The sequence below is a fragment of the Choloepus didactylus genome, chromosome 5 (genome assembly GCF_015220235.1).
Source record: "Choloepus didactylus isolate mChoDid1 chromosome 5, mChoDid1.pri, whole genome shotgun sequence".
NCBI lineage: Eukaryota > Metazoa > Chordata > Mammalia > Pilosa > Megalonychidae > Choloepus > Choloepus didactylus.
Window position 1 is genome coordinate 158,773,792 of NC_051311.1, and position 22,954 is coordinate 158,796,745.

The 22,954-nt window shown below is 34.1% G+C and overlaps 1 protein-coding gene across 1 annotated transcript in view; it reads left to right on the top strand.

The window, feature by feature from the left end:
• LOC119535080 (zona pellucida binding protein) overlaps positions 1-22,954 on the top strand; it is a 167,879-nt gene that overhangs the window by 144,732 nt on the left and 193 nt on the right. The gene's annotated exons all lie outside the window — the stretch shown is intronic.

Sequence of the window (22,954 nt, forward strand, 5' to 3'; positions counted from 1 at the left end):
TTTTTTTTTTTATAATTCTATTATGTCTTCTTTGTTAGCTTATAACTGTTTTGTTATTTTAGTAGTTGCTTAAAAATCTATAGTATATATGTGTAAGTCATCACAGACTACATAAAAGTAATATACAATTATATGTATGTGTGTGTGATCTTTTCATATTTAACTATTTTTATCTTTCTCTTTTTCATTTTGATAATTTCTACTACTATACTTTCAAGTTCTTCTGCAATGCCTAATGTGCAATATTCTCATCTAGTACATTTTTTTTCTAATTCTAATTTTCATCTCAAGAAGTTTGGTTTTTATATCTTCCATGTATGTAAGTTTTGAACATATGGAATACCATTAAAATAACTGTTTTAATTATTTTTTATGCTAGTTCTCAAAACGTTTTCTTTTTAGTTGTTTTGGTTTGACTGTTCCTCTCGTTATGAGATGTGTTTTCCTGCCTTTTTTCATATCTGGCAATTTTTGTTGAAATTCCAAACATTATAAATTTTACCTTATTTGGTGTTTATATGCCTACATATCATCTTGGGCTATGTTTTTTGATTCAGTTAATAGACCACTTGGAAACAGTTTGATCATTTTGGGTCTTACTTTCATGATTTGATAGGTGGTTCTAGAGTAGAGTTAAGTCTAGGGCCAATTATTTCGCACAGCTGAAGCAAAACATTCCTAAGTACTCTACTCAATGCTCTATGAATTATAAATTTTCCATTGTGGATGTTGATAACAAGCACTGTTCTTGTGAGTAGTTGCCAGGTATCCTTCTCTCTAGTCCTATCATATAGGTGGCCCTTTCCCTCAGTTTCAGGTATCTTTCTCACATACATAGGTTCATCTCTGCTGTATCCTGGAGTGAGATGTTCTATTGGTCCTTCAGTGTACTCTCCCTGTTGAGCTCTCTCCTCTCTGGTACACAATCTTAAGAATTCTAGCTGCCTTGGATCTTCTCAGACTCAGCTTGGTTTCTTCAGTTCAGGGGTTTTGCTAAGTTCCACCTCAGTTCCCTGTGCCAAGATTAGGGAATTGTCTCAAGGGAGTAAACCAGGAAAACTTGTAGGCCTCACCTCATTTGTTTCCCATCTTCCTCTTCTGATGTTCAGACTCTTAAAAACTTGTGTTTTTTTTTGTGTGTGTTTTGTATGGTTTTATCTTTTCTGTTGTTTCAGGCAAGCTGATAAATCTGTTCCATGTTAATCATATCCAGAAGCAAAATTAAAAAGTTTAGGTTTTCATAATTATCTTATTCCAGTATTCCTCATTGTTCCAGTTTACTAAAGCTGCTGAAATGAAAATACCAGAAACAGATTGGCTTTTACAATGGGGGGTGGGGGTTAGTTCACAAATTTACAGTTCCAAGGCCATAAAAGTGCCCAAACTAAGGCATCAACAAGAAGATACTTCCACTGAAGAAAAGCCGATGGTGTCTGGAACACCTGTCAGGTGGGAAGGCATGTGGCTGGCCTCTGCTGTCCTTTGCTCCCAGGTTATGTTGCTTTCAGCTTCTGATTTCAGTGGCTTTCTCTTTAAGCATCTGTGGGTTCTCACTTAGCTTTTCCAGGGCAAACTCTGGGCTTCATCTCTTAGCTTAGCATCTCCAAATGTCTTTCTGTCTGCATCTCCAAGCTTCTGGGTCTGTGACGGCTCTCTTAAGGACTCCAGTAAACTAATTAAGACCCATATTGAATGGGCAGGGCCACAACTCCATGGAAATAATCTAATCAAAGGGTCCCACCGACAATAATTCTGCACCCACAAGATTGGATTAAAAGAACCTGGCTTTTTCTGGGGTACGTAGTAGATTCAAACCAGCACACTCACCTTTTCCTTTAGATCCAGGTTTCCTTCTGGTGTCAGTTCCCTTCAGCCTAAGGATTTTCCTTTAGCCTTTCTTGTAATGCAGGGCTGCAAAATGTCTCTCCCTTTTATAGCAAAATATCTTTTATCACCTTTAGTGTTGAGGAATATTTTGCTAGCTGTAGTATTCCTTTTATCTCTGATAAAACATTGCTCCATTCTCTTCTAGCATATGTTGTTTCTTATACAAAGTAAGTCGCCACTCATAGGCTTTTCCCCCAGAATGTCATGTGTATTCATTTCTGTACAGTTTTGGATTTTCACTTTATTTTTTATATATAGCAGTCTGACTCTGTTGTGTCTAGAAGTGGAGTTCTTGGTATTTTACCTGTTTGGTGTTTACTGTGTTTCTATTAGTTTTTATCTTTCGTTAAATTCAGCACTTTTCAGCTATTTTTTCAATTACTATTTTCTGAACCACTCTCCCTTACCTTTCCTTTTCGGCTTTCATGTACATGTAGGTTACATCAATTTATATTGGCCCACACATCGATGAAGCTCTATATATTATTTATTGAGCTAAAATTGATATAACATAAAATTAACTTTACACTGAACAATTCAGTAGCATTTAGTACATTTCAAGATATTGTGCAACCAGCACCACTAGGTTCCAAAATAATTTCATAGTGTCAGAGGAATCCTTATACCCATTAAAAAGTTAGTTCCATTTTCTTCCTTCTCCCTTGCCTTGAGCAACCACCAGTCTGCTTTCTGTCTGTATAGATTTATCTATTCTGGATATTTCACATATATCAAATTATACAATGTAGGCTGTTTTGTGTCTGGCTTATTACACTTAGCATAATGTGTTTGAGATTCATCCACTTTGTAGCATATACAAGTTCTTTCCTTTTTTTTTTAGTTAAGAATATTTATATTTTTCCAATTCTTTACACTTTTATTAACACATTTACAAAAAATAACATTCAAACACTGAGAATAACTTTGGAAGCAGGGATTCTGGCTTTCTGCTTACATATAAGTGACATTCTGGGCTGTTGGCATAAAAAATAATCAACATTCCTAAGTCCCTACTACTATATATCAAACGTAAGTTAAAATCATACGCATTAGTTTCTCAAATCCACATTTCTTCTGTAAGACTAACTACAGTGAATCCTTAGTTTTTGCCAAACAGAAAAATTGGCCATACACAAAGTCTTCCTAGTAAAAAGGCAGTTTTTCTCTTTAGGAAACTGAGAGGCAATTGGTGGTGGTAGTACAATAGTAAGTAAAATAACACTTTACCAAACTCAGATGCAAAATACCTTTTTAACAAGTGATGAAATAGTTTAATAAAAAAATAGGCATTTTTCTGGTGCAGCTATTTAAAAACAAAGTCAAATAACCTGAATACTCCTTCTTTTAAAACCCCTTATCTAACTTTTAAAATGTAATGGATGTTTCATAATAGAATTAATTAAAATTTCTGTTAATTATTAGCTTGCACTGTATTTTTGCAGTGTTGCAGTGAAAACTGAGACCTGTTTTGTTTTGTATGTCTGTTTTCAGAATAGACAGTGGCTAGTTCTTTCTTTTACTGACTTAGATTTACATGAGATACCTCCCTTCCCACTCACCCAACCAAGACAGATGCTTTCTTTATCTTCCTCTGAAAAGCAGCATATTTGAATTCATCATTTTGTGGAGCTCTGGTGCCATCCTTTCCTGACCTACCTTATCACCCTCAAATTCAAGGAAAACATTTCTTCCTTGCATTATTCACCAAAATATATCAGTATTTTATATTTTAGTATTCTTCCCTTTTATGGAAATATTTTAAAATAAAATTTATTTAATAAAATAATATTTTAGTATTCTTTCCTTTTATAGCTAAATAATATTTCGTTGTATGGATATACCCTATTTCATTTATCCATTTATCTGTTGATGGACATTTGGGCTGTTTCTACTCTATGACTATTGTGAATAGTGCTGTTATGAATATGTGTGTACATGTATTTGTTTGAGTAAGTTTTCAGTTCTTTTGGGTACCCAGGAGTGGAACTGCTTAGTCAAATGGTAACTCTACATTTAACTTTTCAAGGAATCATCAAACTGTTTTCCGCAGTCTGAACTGTCCCGCAAGCAGTGTATCAGCATTCCAGTTTCTCCATATCATTGTCAAAATAACACTTCTTTTCTTTTTTGTTTTTAAATGTAATGGTTTTAGAAGGTGTGAAGTGGTACCTCGTTATGGTTTTGGTTGACATTTCACTGAGTAATGATGTTGCACATCTTGTCACGGTCTTGTGAGCCATTTCTTTATCTTTTGGGGAGAAATGTCTGTTCAAGAAGTTTGTACGTTTTTAATCGGATTGTGTTTTTGTTTTTGAGTTGTAACTGTTCTTTATTTATTCTGGATTCTAAACCCTTACAGATACATGATTTGCAGCTATTTTCTCCTATTCTGTAAATTGTTCTTTTGCTTTCTTAGTAATGTCTTTTGTTGCAGACACTTTCAAATGTTGACAATATCCAATTTTTCTTTTTTTTTGTTTTGTTTTGTTGCTCATGTTTTTGGTGTCTTTCTAAGAATACATTGCCAAAGTCAAAAGATTTAACCCTATGTTTCCTTCCTTCCAATGGGTTTAGTTCTTATGTTTAGGTTACTGATGCATTTGAGTTCATTTTTGTACATGTTCTGAGATAGGGTTCTAACTTCATTCTGTTATGCATGGATATCCTATGGTCCCAGCATTATTCTTTCCCTATTGAATGGTCTTGGCAACCTTGGTGAAAATCAATTGGCTGTGGATGCATGGATTTATTTCTGTTCTGTCAATTCTATTCCATTGCCCTATATATTTATCCTTATGCCAGAACCACTCTGTTTTGATTACTGTAGATTTGGATGTTTTGATATTGGGAAGGGGAGACCTGTGACTTTCCTCTTTATTTTCAACACTGTTTTGGTAATTCAGGGCCTTTTGCAATTCCATATGAATTTAATAGCAGCTTTTCCATTTCTACAAAAATATCAGTGGCAATTTGATAGAGATTGCATTGACTGTGTCAGTCACTCTGGGTTTTATTACCATTTTAACAATCTTAAGTCTTCAATCCATGAATGCAGAATGTTTTTACATTTTATTAGATCTTAATTTCTTTCAGCAATATTTTTTATTCTTTTTTGTGGGCAAGTATTTCACCTCCTTGGTTAAATTTACGTCTGGGTATTTTATTCTTTTGGAAGCTATTGTAAATGGTTTCCTTTTCTTGATTTCATTTTCATATATTTAATTGCTGGTATATAGAATCCTAACGCAATTGTTTTGTGGTGTTGATCTTGTACTCAAAGTATATATATGAGCTACAATGGTTTTTTAAAAATCTGAATTCTACATATTAAAATATGGCATCTGAGAATAGAGATAGGTTTACTTATTCCATTCCAAATTGGATATTATTTCTTTTTCTTGCTTTATTGCTCTGGGTAGAGTTCTACTACAATGTTCAATAGCAGTGATGAGAGTGGGAATTCATGTCTTATTCCTGATCTTAAGGAGAAAGTTTCAGTCTTTCACTATTAAATCTGATGTTAGCTATGAGTTTTTCATAAATGTTCATCATACTAGGAAGTCCCATCCTAATCACAGTTTCTTTAATGTTTTTTTCAGGGCAGCCTGTTGTTTTTGTTTTTTTTTTTAATGCAGTTTTATTGAGATATATTCACATACCGGATAATCATCCAAACTATACAATCAGTGGTTCACAGTATCATCATGTAGTTGTGCATTAGTCACCACAATCAATTTTTGAACATTCTCATTATTCCCCCAAAAAATAAAAATACGAATAAAAAATAAAAAGGAACACTCCAAACATTCCATGCCCCTTGTCCCCACCCCCAATAATTTATTTATTTTTTGTCTTTATTTTCTTACTCATCTGTCCATACACTTGATAAAGGGGTTGCCAGTCACAGGTTTTTACAATTACATAGTCACAGCACAAGAACTATATGGTTGTTCAGTCATATTCAAGAATCAAGGCTACTGGATCACAGTTCAGCAGTTTCAGGTATCTCCTTATAGCTATTCCAATATACTGAGAACTATAAAGCGGTATCTATATAATGCATAAAAATAACCTCCAGAATGACCTTTCAACTCTATTTGAAATCTCTCAGCTCTCAGCTACTGAGACTGTTTCATTTCTCTTCCCCCTTTCATTCTAATAAGGCTTTCTCATTCCCATGATGCCATGGCCAGGCTCATCCCTGGGAGTCATGTCCCACATTGCCAGGGAGAATTAAACCCCTGGGAATCATGTCCATCATAGGGTAGAGGGCATTGAGTTTGCTTGCAGAGTTGGCTTAGAGAGAGAGGCCACATCTGAGCAATTCAAAAGTGGTTCTCTATTGGTGACTCTTAGGCATAATTATAAGTATGCTTAGCTTTTCCTTTTCGGGAATAAATTTTATAGGGGCAAGCCCCAAGATCTAGGGCTTGGACTATTAAACTGGTAGTCCCCAGTGTTTGAGAGAATATCAGGAGTTCCCTAGGTGGGAACGTTTAATATTTCCACATATTTCCCCAGTCCCTGTAAGGGGCTTTGCAAGTACTTCTTAATTTTCTGCCCAGATTACTCTGAGATGTATCGGGACATCTCACTAACCTGTACAAACTGACCAGATCTCACTCCCTATTCAAGATTCCATGTAATTGTGGTGTTTGAATAAATTGACCATATAAGTTAAATTAGATAGTGTGCTGCAGGAAATATAGGTTGTCCACCAAATAAAAGTCTCTTCCTTTGGTCTCACACAGAAGTTGATGTTTTAAAACACAGTCAATATCATCCTTTACCCTTCAGTCTGATTTGCCTTACTCCTAACCAGATCAGCTGTATTCACATCTCTAATTGAAGTCTGATCTCTTTTTCAGCTTTTTTTAATAGTTGCTGTATGGGGTAGTACTAGCTTTCATAGCTGCAGAACTCTAGCTCTGAGTCTCAGGTGTCACACAGATACCTGAATTCCAGGGAATGACCAGGTTATACAGAGAGAGCCCTGAATCTCAGAATTTAGAAATAACCTAACAACTCAGGAATAGATGTGACTGCTATATGAGCTTACAATTATTGTATGTTCCTTGCCTTTGTTCTGTCTTACAGCTGCATAATATTCCATCATGTGTATATACCACAGCTTGTTTATCCACTTGTCCTAAGAACCTTTACCATAAGACTTCCCCTGATAACCTATGCTCTCAAATTCAATTTTCATAGTTTTTACATTCTATGTAGTCCATGTTAGTGAGGTGTTATAATATTGGTCTTTTCTTTTCTGGATTATTTCATTCAACATACTGTCCTCAGGGTTCATCCAACTGGATGCATGCCTCACAACTTCATTCCTTCTGGCAGCCACTAAATATTCTACTGTATGTATACACCACAGTTCCATTTATCAGTCGATGTACCCTTAGGCCACCTCCATCCATTGCAAATTGTGAATACTGCTGCCATACATATCAGTGTGCAAATGTCCATTCCTCTCTCTGTTTTCAGTTCTTTCAAGTATATAACTAATAATGGGGTTGCAGGATCATATGGTAACCCTATATTTGGCCTCCTGTGGAACTACCATAGTGCCCTCCAGATGGGTTGCACCTTTCTACTTCCTACCAACAGTGAGTAGATACATCCCACTCTCCACATTTTCACTTATAACTTTGTTTATTTTTTCAACAGTTTTATTCACACACCATACAATCTATCCCAAGTAAACAATCAATGGTTCCTGATGTAATCACATAGTTATGCATTCACCACCACAGTATATATGAGGACATTTCCATTTCCTTCACAAAGAAAGAAGAGGAAAAAATGAAGAATAAAAAATTAAAAATAATAAAATAAAATAAAAAGGAGAAACAATAATACCCAGAATCCCATACCCCTCCCTTAAATCCATCCTCCTCTTATTGACATTTAGCTTTTGTATATTGCCTTTGGTACATTTCATGGAAGTGTATTATAATGTTACTGTTAACTGTAGACTCTAATTTGCATTGATTGGATATTTCCATGTCCCATCCCATCTTTAACACTTTGCAATGTTGACATTCATTTGTTCTTTTCCTTGTAAAAACCTTGTTGTATTTGTACATTTAATCACCATCATTGTCCACTCAAGGTTTTTCTTGGTTTACAGTCCCTTTCCTTCTGGTGTCATACAAGCCCGTAGCCTTCCTCTTCTAAACCTAATCACATGCAGCTTTGTTCAGTGTATTTATAATATTGTGCTACTGTCTACCATTTTGTATTTTGGATTTAATATGTCATATCTTATTTTTTCTCTCTCTGTTTACCCTTCCTGATAGTCTTCATTTCTACATTCTTCTCCAAACCTCTCTCTCCTGTCTTTTTCCTATCTGCCTGTAGTGGTCCTTTTACTATTTCCTGCAGAACAAATCTTGTTCACGAACTCTCTCAGTGTCTCTTTTTCCTAAAATATTTTAAACTCTCCCTCATTATTGAAAGGCAGTACTGCCGGATACAGAATTCTTGGTTGGCAGTTTTTCTCTTTCAGTATTTTAAATATATCTTATCTCTGCCTTCTCACCTCCATGGTTTCTGCTGAGAAATCCACACATAGTCTTATCGAGCTTCCCTTGTTTGTGATGGAACACTTTTCTCTTGCTGCTTTCGGTATTCTTGGTCTTTGACATTTGACAGTCTGATTATTAAGTGTTGTGGAGTATGTCTGTTCAGATCTATTCTGTTTGGGGTACACTGCACTTCTTGGATCTGTAATTTTTTTCTCTCATAAAAGATGGGGAATTTTTGGTGATTATTTCCTCTATTATTCTTTCTGCCCCTTTTGCCATTTCTTGTCCTTCCAGGACACCCATAACATGTATATTTGTGTGCTTCGTGTTGTCATTCAGTTCCCTGAGACATTGCTCCTATTTTTCCATCCTTTTCCCTATTTATTTTTTGTGTGTATGATTTCAGATGTCTTGCCTCTAGTTCACTAATCCTTTCTTCTGCCTCTTCACATCTGCTATTGTAATTCTCCATTGTGTTTTTCATCTCTTCTGTTGGGCCTTTCATTCTCTTAAGTTCTGCCAATTGCTTTTCTTTTTTTACATTTTCTAATTTGTCCTTATTTGTTATTAATGCATTTTTTATTGTGTACTTTAACATATATACATAATGGTGACAATTTTCAAAGTACAATTCAACAAGTACTTAGCAAATTTCAAAGAATATCGTGGGTCACAGTTTCACATCTTCAGCCATTTCCATTACTGTAAAATATAACATACATACAGAAAGATGTTAACTTTTGATGTACAGCTCAACAAGCAGTTACGTAGGTAATTTCAAAAATTGCCTTGGGTTACAGTTCCACAGTTTCAGTTCTTTCCTTACTATGCAATATAGGGTATATACAGAAAGGTAAATACTTTCAAAGCATAATTCAATGAGTAGCTATAGAGAAAATTTCAAAGGACATTATAGGCTACGGTTGTTTTTTCAAACTTTCAAGTTCTTCATATCATCACCCAATGTCTTCTTTATATCCTTCATCTCTTTTGCCATATCTTCCCTCAACTTGTTGATTTGATATTTGAATTGATTTAGCATGTTTGTTTGGCCATTCTTAACAAGTTTTTCAACTCCTGTATCTCAGTTGAAGTGTTAGTTTGTTCCTTTAACTGCACTGTATCTTTGTTTTTCCTAGTGTGACTCATAATTTTTTGTTGGTGTCTTGACATCTGATTTCTTTGATTACCCCAGTAAGATTTTCCAAGACCAGACAGTCCCAGGGGCCTGTTGGGTTTTGTCAGATGCCTTTTCTGCATCAAGTGAGATGATCATGTTTTATACCCCTCCCATCCGAATAATGTGTTGTATTAACATTGATTGATGTTGTTATGTTTTACTACCCTTGCATTCCTGGGATAAATTAATGTATCATTTTGATTTCCTTCTCATTTCTTTGTGTACTTTTTTAGATATTTTCTAAGTGTTTACCATGGGATTCCAATTAATATCCTAATTAGGAAGTATATCTCCTCTTTTAACTTTTGGAAGAGTTTGAGAAGTTTTAGTATTAATTTCTCTCCAAATATTTTGTAGAATTCACCACTGAAAACAAGTTTCTGGATGTTTCTTTTGGGGAGGATTTTTTAATACATTCAAGCTCTTGTTACAAGTCTGTTTAGGTTTTCTATATCTTCTTCAGTTAGCTTTGGTAATTTGTTTCCTGGATTTATTCCTTTCATCTATATATGTAATTTATAGGCATACAATTGTTCTTAATAACCCTTACAATTCTTTTTATTTCTGTAAGTTTAGTAGTATTATCTCCCACTTTTGTCTGCTTTTAGTTTTTGTTTCTTCTTTCTTATTTGTCAGTCTAACATACTGTGAATTTTACTGATCTCAGAGAAACTAAGTTTTGGTTTTGTTTATTCTCTTGATTGTTTCTCTGTTCTCTACTTCATTTATTTCCACTATGAAATTTATTATTCCTTTCCCTCTGCTAGCTTTGGATTTGTTTGCTTTTTTTTTTTTTTTCCTTCTGGTTCCTTAAAGTGTATTCTTAGGTTATTGATTGGAGATCTTTCTTCTTTTTTAACGTACATGTTTATGCTTTAAATTTCCCTCTGAGTACTGCTTTTACTGGCTCCATAAGGTTTGGTGTGTTTACGTTTGTTTTCATTTGTCTCTAAGTATTTTCTAATTTTCCATGTGATTTCTCTTTTGACCTCTTTTTGACCAATTTTCCACCAATTTTCCTTCACTGATTTCAAGTTTCATTATACTGTTGTCAGAGAATATGGTTGTATGATTTAAGTCTTTTTAAATTTATTGAGACTTATTTTGTGCCCTAATATATGGTCTGTCCTGGCAAATTTTCCATGTGCATTTGAGAAGAATATGAATTCTGCTATTTTGTGGTGGAGTGTTCTGTTAGGTATGTTCATTCTAGCTGTTTACAATGTTGTTCAAATCCTCCATTTCCTTATTGATAATTCTGTCTAGTTTTTCTACCCTTTATTGAAAATGGAATATTGAAGCCTCCAAGTATTAATATAAAACTGTCTATTTCTCCCTTCATTTTTTTCATTGTTTGCTTCATATAATTTGTGACTTTCCTTTTTGTTGCTTATGTATTTACAGTGTCCTATCTTCTTGATAAATTGTCCCTTTTATCAACATATAATGTCTACATTTATCTCTTGTAACTGTTTTGAATTGTCTATTATTCTTATATTGTTATAGATACTCCTGCTATCAGTTATTATTTTCATGAAATATCTTTTCCCATTCTCTAACATTAAATCTATTTGTATTTTGCATCTAAAATGAGTCTGTTGAAGATAGCATATAGTTGGATCATGTTATTGTTTCCATTCTGCCAGTCTTTGCCTTTTTATTGGGGAAGTTAATCTATTTAAGGTTAAAATAATTACTGATAAGAAGGATATGTGCCATTTTGCTATTTTTGTTCTGTTTGTCTTTTACCTTTTCTGTTGATCATGTCCTCCTTTCGTGCCCTTTGGTGTGTAGTTAATTGATGCTTTTTTAATGTATCATTTTGATTTCCTTCTCATTTCTTTGTGTACTTTTTAAGATATTTTCTAAGTGGTTACCATGGAGATTCCAATTAGTATCCTAAGTTCATAACTATCTGATTTGAATTAATACTATCTTAACTTTAACAGCATACGAAAACCTCTGTTCTTTACAGCTTGTCATTTCTCTCATATATTGTTGTCATCACAAATTACATTTTTATAATTTATTTGCCCATTAACATATTTATGATTTTAATTCATTTGCCTTTTAAATAATTTAGTAAACAAAAATAGGATTAGAAACCACACATAAAATAATGCTAACTTTTATATCTACTTATATATTAAACTTTCTAGAGTTCTTCATTTCTTCATATGGATTTGAGATACTTTGTCATGTCCTTGCATTTCAACCTAAAAGAGTTCCTTTCTACCAGCAAAACCTCTGTCAGCTCTTGTTTATCTGGAAATGTCTTAATTTCTCCATTTTTTTGGAGTATAATTTGCTGGATCAATAATCTTGGTTGACAGCATTTTTTTTCTTTCAAATTTTTAAAAATTTTGGCCCTTTCCCTTCTGGCTTTATGGTTTCTGATGGGAAACCTACTGTTAACCTTTTTCCCAATTCCTTGAACATGATGTGTTGTCTCTCTCTTGCTACTTTCAAGATTCTTTTCTCAGGACTTCTGACAATTTGACTATAATGTGCCTTGGTGTGGATCTCCTTATATTAATGCTACTTGAAGTTAATTGATCTTCTGAAATGTGTATATTCATGTCTTTTATTATTTCAGAATTTTCACATATTATTTCTTTAAATTTTCCTTCTGTCCATTTCTCTCACTCTTTTCTGTGATTCCCATTATGCATATTTTGGTTTGTTTTCTAATGGTCATTTTTTTTTTTTCTCTCTGCTCCTCAAATTAGATAATTTGGATTGATATATCTTCACACTTGCTGATTCTCTCTTCCTTTTGTTCACCTCTGCTGTTGAAACCCTCTAGTGAGTTTTTCATTTCATTGTATCATACTTTTCAGATCCTGAATCTGTTTGATTCCTTTTTGTAATTTTTACCTTTAATAGTATTCTCTATTTATTCATTCATTATTCTTTCTTTTAGTTTCTTTCACCTCTTTGTCCATGGTTTCCTTTAGCATTTAGGGCATATTTAATACTGTTGATGTAAAGTATTTATCTAGGGACCTCAAAGTCTATTCTTCCCCGAGGACAGTTTCTATTCTTCTATTCATTTCTTCTGTAAGTGGGCCACACTTTCTTTGAATGCTTTGTAGTTTTTGTTGAAAACTTGGCATTTTGAATATTATAATGTGGTAACTCTGGAAATAAGATTGCTCCCCTTCCTCAGGTTTTGAATTTATTGCTTGCTGTAGGCTGTAGCTGTTTCTTTGGATAGTGGCTTTTCTAACTCTTTTTGTTAAGTCTGTATTCTTTGTCTTCTCTGGATTTTGGAGTCTCTGTTCTTTCAGCTTGTGGTCAGCTAGTGTTTTCACAGATATTTTCTTGAATTCCAGTAGACAAAAAAGGAAAGAAAAATGAAAAATGAAAAGAAAGAAAAGAGAGAGGAAAAAGGAAGAATGAGAAGAATAAAATACCTCTCCCAGTCTTTTCAGATTGACTTTCTATTAGAGCCTTCTTTAATGCTTAGCAAGACCTTTGCAACTCTACCTTTGCTTTCAGTTCTGAAAGCAGTCTGTCCTCATTATCCCCCCCCTGTAGCCCCAGGGAAACACTAATCTACTTTCTGCCTTTATAGATTTACCTATTCTAGATAGTTCATATAAATTAAATTATATATTATCTGACCTTTTTTGTCTGACTTATTTCACTCAGCATAAAATTTTCAAGGTTCACCCATATTGTAAGATTGTACCAGTTATTCCTTCCTTTTTATTGCTTAATAAAAAGCAATAAAAGTGTTTGAATATACCACAATTTGTTTATCCTTTCATCCACTGATGATTTTTGGGCTCTTTCTACCCTTTGACTATTACAAATTGTGCTGCTATGATTATGCACATGCACTTTTTAAGTACCTGCTTTCAGTTCTTTAGGGTATATACCTAGGAGTGGAATTGCTGGATCACTTAGTAATTCTGTGTTTAATTTCTTGAGGAGTCACCAAACTTTTCAAAATGGAAAAAAAAAATTCATTTCTACCACCAACGTACAAGAAGTACAATTTCCCCATTTGCTTTTCAACACTTGTTATTTTCTGTTTGTTTTCTTTTTATAGCCGTCTTAGTGAGTTGGAAGTGATACTACACTGTGGTTTTGATTTGCATTTCCCTATTGAGTAGTCTTTTCAGGATTATTCAATTGAGCATGTTTTCATGGGCTTGTAATCCATTTATATATCTCTTTTGGAGAAATGCCCATTCAAGTCCTTTGTACACTTTCAACTGGGTTGTTTGTGTTTTTGTTGTTGAGTTCTAAATGTTCTTTATATATTCTGGATACTAGACCTTTATAGATAATGTGATTTGAAAATATTTTCTCCCAATCTGTACATTGTCCTTTTGCTTCCTTGGTAATATCTTCTGATGCCAAGACTTCCTTTTTAAATTTTGATGAAGTCCAGTTTTTCTGTTTTGTTTTTTTTTGTTGTTGTTGTTGTTTTTGTTGTTGCTCATGCTTTTGGTGCCATATCTAAGAATCCATTGCTGAATCCAAAGTCATGAGATTTAACTAATTTTTCTTTCTAATGGTCTTGTGGTTTTACTTCTTATGTTTTAGTGGCTGACCAGTTTAGTGTATATTTTTGTATATGTTGTGAGGTAGGGGTCTAACTTAATTCTGTTATATGTGGCTATCCCATTGTCCCAGCATCCTTTGTTGAAAGAAGTCTTCTTTCTCCATTGAAAGGTCTTTGTACCCTTTTAAAGGATATATTATAGAATTAGCTATAGTTTTATTTTTGTACTGTGCATTCTATTCTGCTGCTCTGTATGTCTACCATTATGCCAGTACCACATGGTTTTGATTGCTGTAGGTCTGTAGTAAGTTTTTAAATTGGAAATATAGCCCTACAACTTTGTTCTTCCCTTTCAATATTGTTTTTGGCTATTTGGAGTTTCTTGCAGTTCCATATATACATTTGGGGGTTAGCTTTTCCATTTTTACAAAAATAGGCTGTTGATATTTGAGAAGGATTATATTGATTCTATAGATTACTTTGGGGAGCATTGCCAGTTTAACAATATTAAGTTTCCAATCCATTACATGGGATGTCTTTCCACTTATTTAGGTTTTCTGTATTTCTTTCAACAGTGTTTTGTAGTTTTCAGTGTACAAGTCCTTCTCTTCCTTGGTTAAATTTATTTCTAGGTGTTTTATTCTTTTGGATGGTGTTTTCTTGAACTCATTTTTGATTGTTTGTTGATGAGATATAGAAACTGAACTTTTTTGGTTGTTGATCTTGTACCCTACAGCTTTGTGGAAGTTGTTTATTAGTTCTACTATTGTTGTGTGTGTGAATTACTTCGCATTTTCTATATATAAGATCACATCATCTGAGAATAAAGATAGCTTTACTTCTTCCTTTCCAATTTGGATGCCTTTCCTTTCTTTTCTTACCTCATTGGTTTGGCTAAAAATTGCAGTAAAATATTGAAAGGAGCAGTAAAAGCAAACATCCTTGTTTGTTCCTAATCATAGGTGGAGAGTTTCCATAATTTCACCATTGAGTTTGATCTTAGCTGTGGGCTTTTCATAAATGCCCTTTATCATCCAGAGGACTTCCCTTCTATTCCTAGTTTTCTGGGTGTTTTCATCAGAAAATGGTGTTGGATTTTGTCAAATGCTTTTCCTGTGTCAGTTGAGACAATCGTGTTTTTTCCCCATACATTCTGTTAATTGCTATTGTGCATTGACTAATTTTCTTATGATACACCACCTTTGAATTCCTGGGATAAATCCCACTTGATCATAGTGTATAATGATTTTGGTGTATAATATGTTTTAGTGTGTAATAGTATTGGATTTGGTTTTCCAGTATTTTGTTGACGAGTTTTGCATCTGTATTCATAAATGATAGTGATAATGTATTTTTCTTTTCTTGTGTCTGTCAACTGTAGTGTCATGGTAATTCTGGCCTCATCAAAAGACCTTGGTGTTCCCTATTCTATGTTTTGGAAGAATTTGAGAGGAACTCGTGTTACTTCTTCAAATATTTGGTAGAATTCAGCCATGAAGACATCTGTTTCTGGACTTTTCTTTGTTGGGTGGTTCTTTTATTACGAGTTCAATCTCTTAACTTGTTATATGTCTTTTCAGGTTTTCTACTTCTACTTAAGTCATGTTTGGAAATTTATGCTTCTGGAATTTTTCCATTTCATCTATATTGTCTAGTTTGTTGGCATACAATTTTTATAGTATTCTCTTATAATCCTTATTTATTTCTTTAAGGTTGGTAGTAATATCTCACTTTCCTTTCTGAGTTTGGTTAATTGTGTTCTTCCTCTTCCTCTCCTGCTTCTTCTCCCTCTCCCTCTCCCTCTCCCTGTCTGTCTCCTTCCTCCTTTCTATCAGTCTAGTTAAAGTTTTGTTAATTTTGTTACTGCTAAACATTTCCCACTAAGCACTGCTTTCAGGGTATTCCTGTGTTTTGGTACATTGTTTTTGTTTTCATTCATCCCTAAGTATTTTCTAATTTCTCTGTTATTTCATCTTTGTTTAGGAATGTTTTATTTAATTTTTTTAATTTATCAGTTTACTTTTTCATTGATTTCTAATTACATTACATTTTGATCAAAGATACTTTGCATGGTTTTAGTCTTTATAAATTATTGAAATTTTATTTTATGGCCTAATATAAGGTCTAGAATGTCTGTAAGTTTTGAGAATGTTCCATGTACACTTTAGTAAAATTTGTTTACTAATTTTTGGGATGTAGTGTTGTTTTGGGATGCAATGTCCTGTGTATGTCCATTTAGTCTCATTGGTTTATGTTCATCAAGTCCTCTATTTCCTTATTGATCTGTCTTATTATTCTATCCATATTGAATGGGAGGTATTGTAGTCTCCAACTATAAATGCAGAACTATCTATTTCTTCCTTCAATTCTTTCAGTATTTTCTTCAAAGAATTTGGTGTGCTCTTCTTTGGTGTGTTTATGTTTATAGTGTTATAGCTTCCTAATGAATTGATCCTTTTATCAATATATAATGCTATCTTTGTATCCTGTTAACAGCTTTGATTTAAAATTTAATTTGTCTGATGTTAATATAGCTGTCTGAGCTTTCATTTCTTAATATTTGCATGGAATATTTTTTCATCTTTTCACTCTCAACCTGTTTATGTCTTTGGATTTTAAGTGAGTCTCCTGTAGATAGCATGTAGTTGGATCTTTTTTTTATAAAAATCGTTCTGCTAATCACTGATGTTTAATTAGAAAGTTTTATCTGTTTGCATTTAAGGTAATCCAATAAGGAAAGATATACTTCTGCCATTTTGCTATTTGTTTTCTGTTTTTCTTTTATCTTTTCTGGTCTTCTTTTCCTCATTACTGCCTTCATTTGCACATAATTGATTTTTGTAGAGTAATATTTTGATTCTCTTCACATTTCCTTTGTGTATAACTTTTTAGGTGTTTTCTTAATAATCATAGGGATTACAATTAAAATCCCAAATTTATAAAACATCTAATTTAATTTTGTTTCTTTCTGTAGGGTGTCGCTGTTTAGTGAGTTTTCTAATGTATTGTTGTATAGTCTGTGTTCTTCATCTTATGTGGGTTTGTTTAGTTTCTCTTACTTTAGCTTGTGTTCATCTAATGTTTGATAGAGATTTCCTTGAAGGCCAAGAGCAGAGAGGGCAGGGGGGTTGGGTGGGGGGACAGAAAGAGAAAACAAAGTAATAAAGAATAAAAGTTAACCCTCCTCAAACAAAACAAACAAAACCCCTCTTCCAGACTTTGCAATTGGCTTTGTACTTGGGTACTCCTTGGAGCAAGTTGCTATACAGTGCATTGTAGGTAAACAGACTCAGGAACAATGGAGATTCTCAACAAATGATCACTTTATTACTACACAGCACAGAAGATCCAAAATAGCAGGGGAAGATGTCACATTATGGCCATTCCCCCAGGAGGCCAACTGCTTGGTTCATGGTCAGTGGATGCTGGCTCCACATGTTCCACTTTGCATTGGAGATAAGGGACCCTGTCTTTCTGAGCATGGGTGTTTTATACATCCCAAGGGGATGGGGCCCTGCCACTGAGCAAAAAGCATGTATCAAGCAACCTTTTTGCAGAGTTCCAGCCCTGGCAAGCAGCTGGGGCTGCTTCTTCCCAGTTTTGGGTTCAAGGTATGGTCAGGCCATTCCATTTCTGGGTGGCTTGTTTTTCATAATTGAGACCCAGCATCTCTCCCAGGCTGCGAAATGGAAACATATTGAAACATCTGCACACAATCAAGCAAGAGGAGAAAAGGAGGGAGGGTAGGTAAGGCCTGGGAACTGGCCACTGATCATGTCTGTGATTTCCCCAGGAAGCTTCTTCAGTGTTCAGCTAGACAACTCTGCCTTAACCTTCACTTCCTACTCAATTCCTACTCACACTGAGCCTAGAGATCAGCCAGAAATAAAAGCTTAGGGTCTTCTCTAAGCATGAATTTTTTTCCTTGGTATGCATATGGCTTCCTAAATCCCTAATATACACAGGTGCTGCTGAATACCCTGATCTCGTTGTGCTGGTTGAATATACTGTGTCCCCCACAAAAGTCATGTTCTTTTTTTTTATCATATTTTTTGTAGAATATAGCATATATACATAAAAGTGATAACTTTCCAAGTGAAATTTAACAAGTAATTAGGAAATTTCAAAGAATATTATAGGTTACAATTCCAAAGTTTCAGTTATTTCCTTATTGTGAAATACAACATAATATATAAAGAGGTAGTATCTTTCAAAGTATAATATAACAAGTAGATATATAGGAAACTTCCAAAGTTATCGTAAGTTATAGTACCATAGTTTCAGTTATTTCCTTATTGTGAAATATAACATATATACAAAAATATATGGCTTTCAAATTACAATTTAACAAGTAGCTATAGAACAAATGTCAAAAGATGCTATGGGTTACAGTTCCATCATTTCAGTTCTTTCCTTATAACTATTCTAATAGCCTAGCAACTAAGGAAAAGAAAATTATATAGAGATTAATGAATTCATAATCCTTTGTTAAATTCCATCTTGTCTGTTCCTACCCCTTCCTCTAGTTTAATCACTTTCTCAACCTTCAAGGATGTCTAGGCAGTGACCACCTTGACCTGTTCATGTTGAAAAGGGGTGTCAACTTTATGAGTAAAGTGGACACATCTAGTTGATGTTCTTGAGGAGGCTATTGCCTCTGGGTTTGGGGACTTAGGTGGCCTAGGAGCACTCTGAAGGATTTAAGTTTCTGCTGAATAAACTTAGTGAGTGAAACTTATAGAGTCTCAGATAGGTATCCATGTATTCTTTAAGGTTTTCAGGACTACTTTTGACTTGGGCTTATCATACCGTGGTCATTTGGCATATCTAGGTAAAGCTTCCATAGGAGTAACCTCCAGGACAGCCTCTTGACTCTATTTTAATTCTCTTAGCCACTAAAACCTTATTTTGTTGCCTTTCTTTTCCCCCTTTTGGTCAAAAAGGCATTTTCAATCCCTCGATGTCACGGTCAGGCTCATTCCTGGAATCCATGTCCCATGTTGCCAGGAGGGCTGATTCATCTTGGGGGTCCTGTCCCATGTCAGGGGGAGGTTGATGAATTTATTTGCAGAGTTAGGCTTAGAGAGAGAAAGTCCACATTTGAGCAACAAAAGAGGTTCTCTGGAGGTGACCCCTAGGCATAATTACTGGTGGGCTCAGCCACCTCTTTCCAGCCATTAAGTTTCACCCAAGCAAGCCTCAGTATCAAGGGCTTGACTCATAAAGTAGGCAGTTCCTAAGTTCAAATAGCATATGTTATATCCACGATAATCCATTCGTATCTTACATTATCATCACTTAGTTGTATAATCCTAATCACTCTCCATTTTAAACAATTCTTTTTTTATTTTTTATTTTTTTATTTTTTTTACGCTCATGTTCTTTTAATCCAATCTTGTGGTGCAGACTTATTATGGTTGGAATCTTTTGATTAGGTTGTTTCCATGGAGATATGATCCACCCAACTGTGGATGAGACATTTTGATTAGATTATTTCCATGGTGGTATACCTCCGCCCATTCAAGGTGGGTCATGATTAGTTTATTGGAGTCCCTAAGAGAGCTCAGGGGCCAACACAGACCGAGTCACTTGGAGATGCAGGCAGAAAGGTGTTTGGAGACACTAAGCTAACAGATGAAGCACAGAGTTTGCCCCGGAGAAGCTAAGAAAGGACCCCCAGAAGCTTAGAGAGAAACTCCCTGGGAGAACAAGCAAGGATGCACAGGAGCTGAGAGAGAGAAGCTAAGACAGGCAGAAGACCAGAGACATTTTGGAGAAAGCCATTTTGAAACCAGAACTCAGGAGCAGAGGACCAGCAGATGCTAGCCACATGCCTTCCCAGCTGACAGAGGTTTTCAGGATGTCATTGGCCTTTCTTTAATGAAGGTATCCTCTTGTTGATGCCTTAGTTTGGACACTTTTATGGCCTTAGAACTGTAAAGTAACCTATTACATCCCTTTATAAAAACCAATTATTTCTGGTATTTTGCCTAATGGCAGCTTTAGCAAACTAGAACATTCTCAAAGAGGCTCTCTCCCCAGCTTCTTCTCCCAGGCATTTGAACCTCTGTTGTATACCTCAACCCCAGGCATCTGTGGGTTGTTCCTTTGGCTAACAGTGTTTCGAGGAATGCCCACCATTTTTCTGTCCCAAGTGAGTTCCAGGTTAGATGAAACAAATACAGATGCCTTTCACCAGTGTTTCAGTTAGCACTCAGACAACCCCAATTCTTTGTTAATTAGATCTGCCCCAGCTGGGAACATGTGCTGTCTTCTTCAAGACCACTTCTCAACTAAGCAGGTGATGGGAAGGGCAAGTTAAAAGCCACAGAGCTTTTCTATTCTTTTAAAGTTGTTTTTTCCCTTGATTCATCATTTGCTTGGGTGATGTAAATTTTTGACCATTTTCCAGAGTTCTGACAAAGTTGATTTTGATAGTTGACTTCTTGGTTTTTCAGTGTTTCTTTGTAGGCATGGGTACTTGGTGCTACCTATTCTGCCATTTCCACTGATCTCACTATCTTGCCACTTGTTTTTTAACTTTATGTAAATTGTCATTGGTAACTAAATTTTGTTTAATGTATTATCCGTCCTCTTGCTCATTTTCTCTATTTGTTACTTCTTAGAAAAGACTGTCTTCCTCACAATCATGAAAAATTTCCCTGATATTTTGTCTCTATAATTTCATATTTTTTTTCTATATACTCAGGGCTTGAATCCAGAGATAGTTTATTTTATATAGTGAATGAAATGAGGTTACAGACTATGTACATATAATGTAATATATATGTATGTATGTGTGTTTGTGTATGTATATATGTATGGGTCTTTTATGGGTTCTCTTATTTTACTGATGTGTGATAATTACCAAAGCTTCATTAAATGTCTTGATATGTAGAGAGATCAGACTACCTGCTTTATTCTTTTTGAAAGTTATCAATTTTCAGTTGATTTAAAATAAAAAATTAAGGTTAGTTCAATTAAATAAAATCATTATTGGCATTTGATTTGTAATTGTTTTGAATATGTAGATTAATTTTGTAAAAATTTACATTCTTGCATAAACATTATGCAGCTGCATGTTTAAAAATCTAGCCCAAGAATCTGATTTATTTTAACCAATTCACGTTATTATAGATATTGTTTGTGAGACTCATCCCTGTTTTTGTGGTTATAATGCTATTTGGTTTTGTCTTTCTTTAAATTTTCATTTCAGTATCACTTTCTATTATATGAATATATCACAATTTATTTATATATGTATATGTTTGTATGCTATTGTTGGTTGACATTGATTCTAACCTCTCCTCTTTCTGCAATTACAACTATTGCTGTCATGAATATTTTCATGTATCCTAGTGTTCACTATTCAAGATCTTTACCTAATAATGAATCACAAAATACTCAGTTTATTGAAAAATGTCAGAATATCTTCCATAGTGGCTATGTTAATTCACACTTTTACAACAGAATGTAGGAAAACTCTTGGTGTTCCACATCTTTGCCAATACCTGGCATGATTAAGCCTTAAATACATGTCGTCTGATGAACAGGCAATGTATCACATTTTGATGTTTATTTGTGGTTCTGTGATTCCTATTTCATTTAAGCACTTTTTTGTTGACTGAAAAATCCATTTGCTGGCTGTTTGCTTTGACTTTTGTGTCTATTTTAAAATTTTCTTTGTCCTTTTCTTATTGATCTATAGGAATAGTTTATGTATTCTGAATGATATTCCTCTTTGGGTTATATACCTGCAACTGTTTCCCCAGTAATTGTTCTGCTTTTGTTATAGTTATGATTTTTTAATGAGCAAAAGTCCTTAATTTTAATATCAAATGAATCCATTTTCCCAATAATGTTTAGTGCTTTTTGTTGTTGTTTTTTAAAGAAATTATTCTGTATCCTAAGTTCATGAAGATTTTTTTCCTGTATTTTGTCATGATTTCTTTATTCATTACTACTGATCAATTTCTAACATTTCTTCCTCTCCTTATTATTTAATCAGGCTGCTGTCATATCTGTAGCTGGGAGATATATTACTAAGTGAAAATTAAACTTAGATAAAACCTTTTAATTTTACACTTTAAAGAACTTTTAAATCTTTTCCTCAATTCCACTTGAGAAGGAAAAAAAAGGATTTTATTATGTATACACCTTTAGAAAGTATCATAGACAAGGATTGTGATATTACACAAGTAGTATTACTAAGATTTATTAATTTAATAACATTTCTTTGAAGATCATTTTTATTTAAACTTTGGTTTAGATGATTTAATGCCAGTATCAGTTTTACTTGTAGCAATCAAATAGGTTGGCTTAAATCCCACAAAGTATAAAACTGTCTTATATATTTCTGTTTGTATGTGTGTAAAGACTGCATGCACATTTCTCTTGTACATTTTTAAAGATTGTTAGCACTTTGAATTCCTTTGCTCAGCATTTCCAAAATTGTGCTCTAATAAAAATTAGCGTGTATGCTTTCAGAGAAATTGTACCACAGTCATACACTGTAAAGAAACTTATTCTATTACATCACTGGAATTTTATAATGTTCATTATCAGTTTAAACACTCTTGTTATTACTGCAGCAAATTCATCTATTTAACTTTGTGTAAACGTTTTTTTTTTTTTACTTGGAAACATTAGTCCCCAGATAAAACATCTATTAAAACTTGAGGATTTATCCTAACCCAGTGTGGAAAATACTGCTTTTGAGTAACAGAATATTTCCCAATTTGGAAAAAAAAATGCATTTTAAAAATAAATGATTTAAAATCAAATAATACAATATGCACCAGACCCAAACAATAACATATGTTATTGAATCTTGGT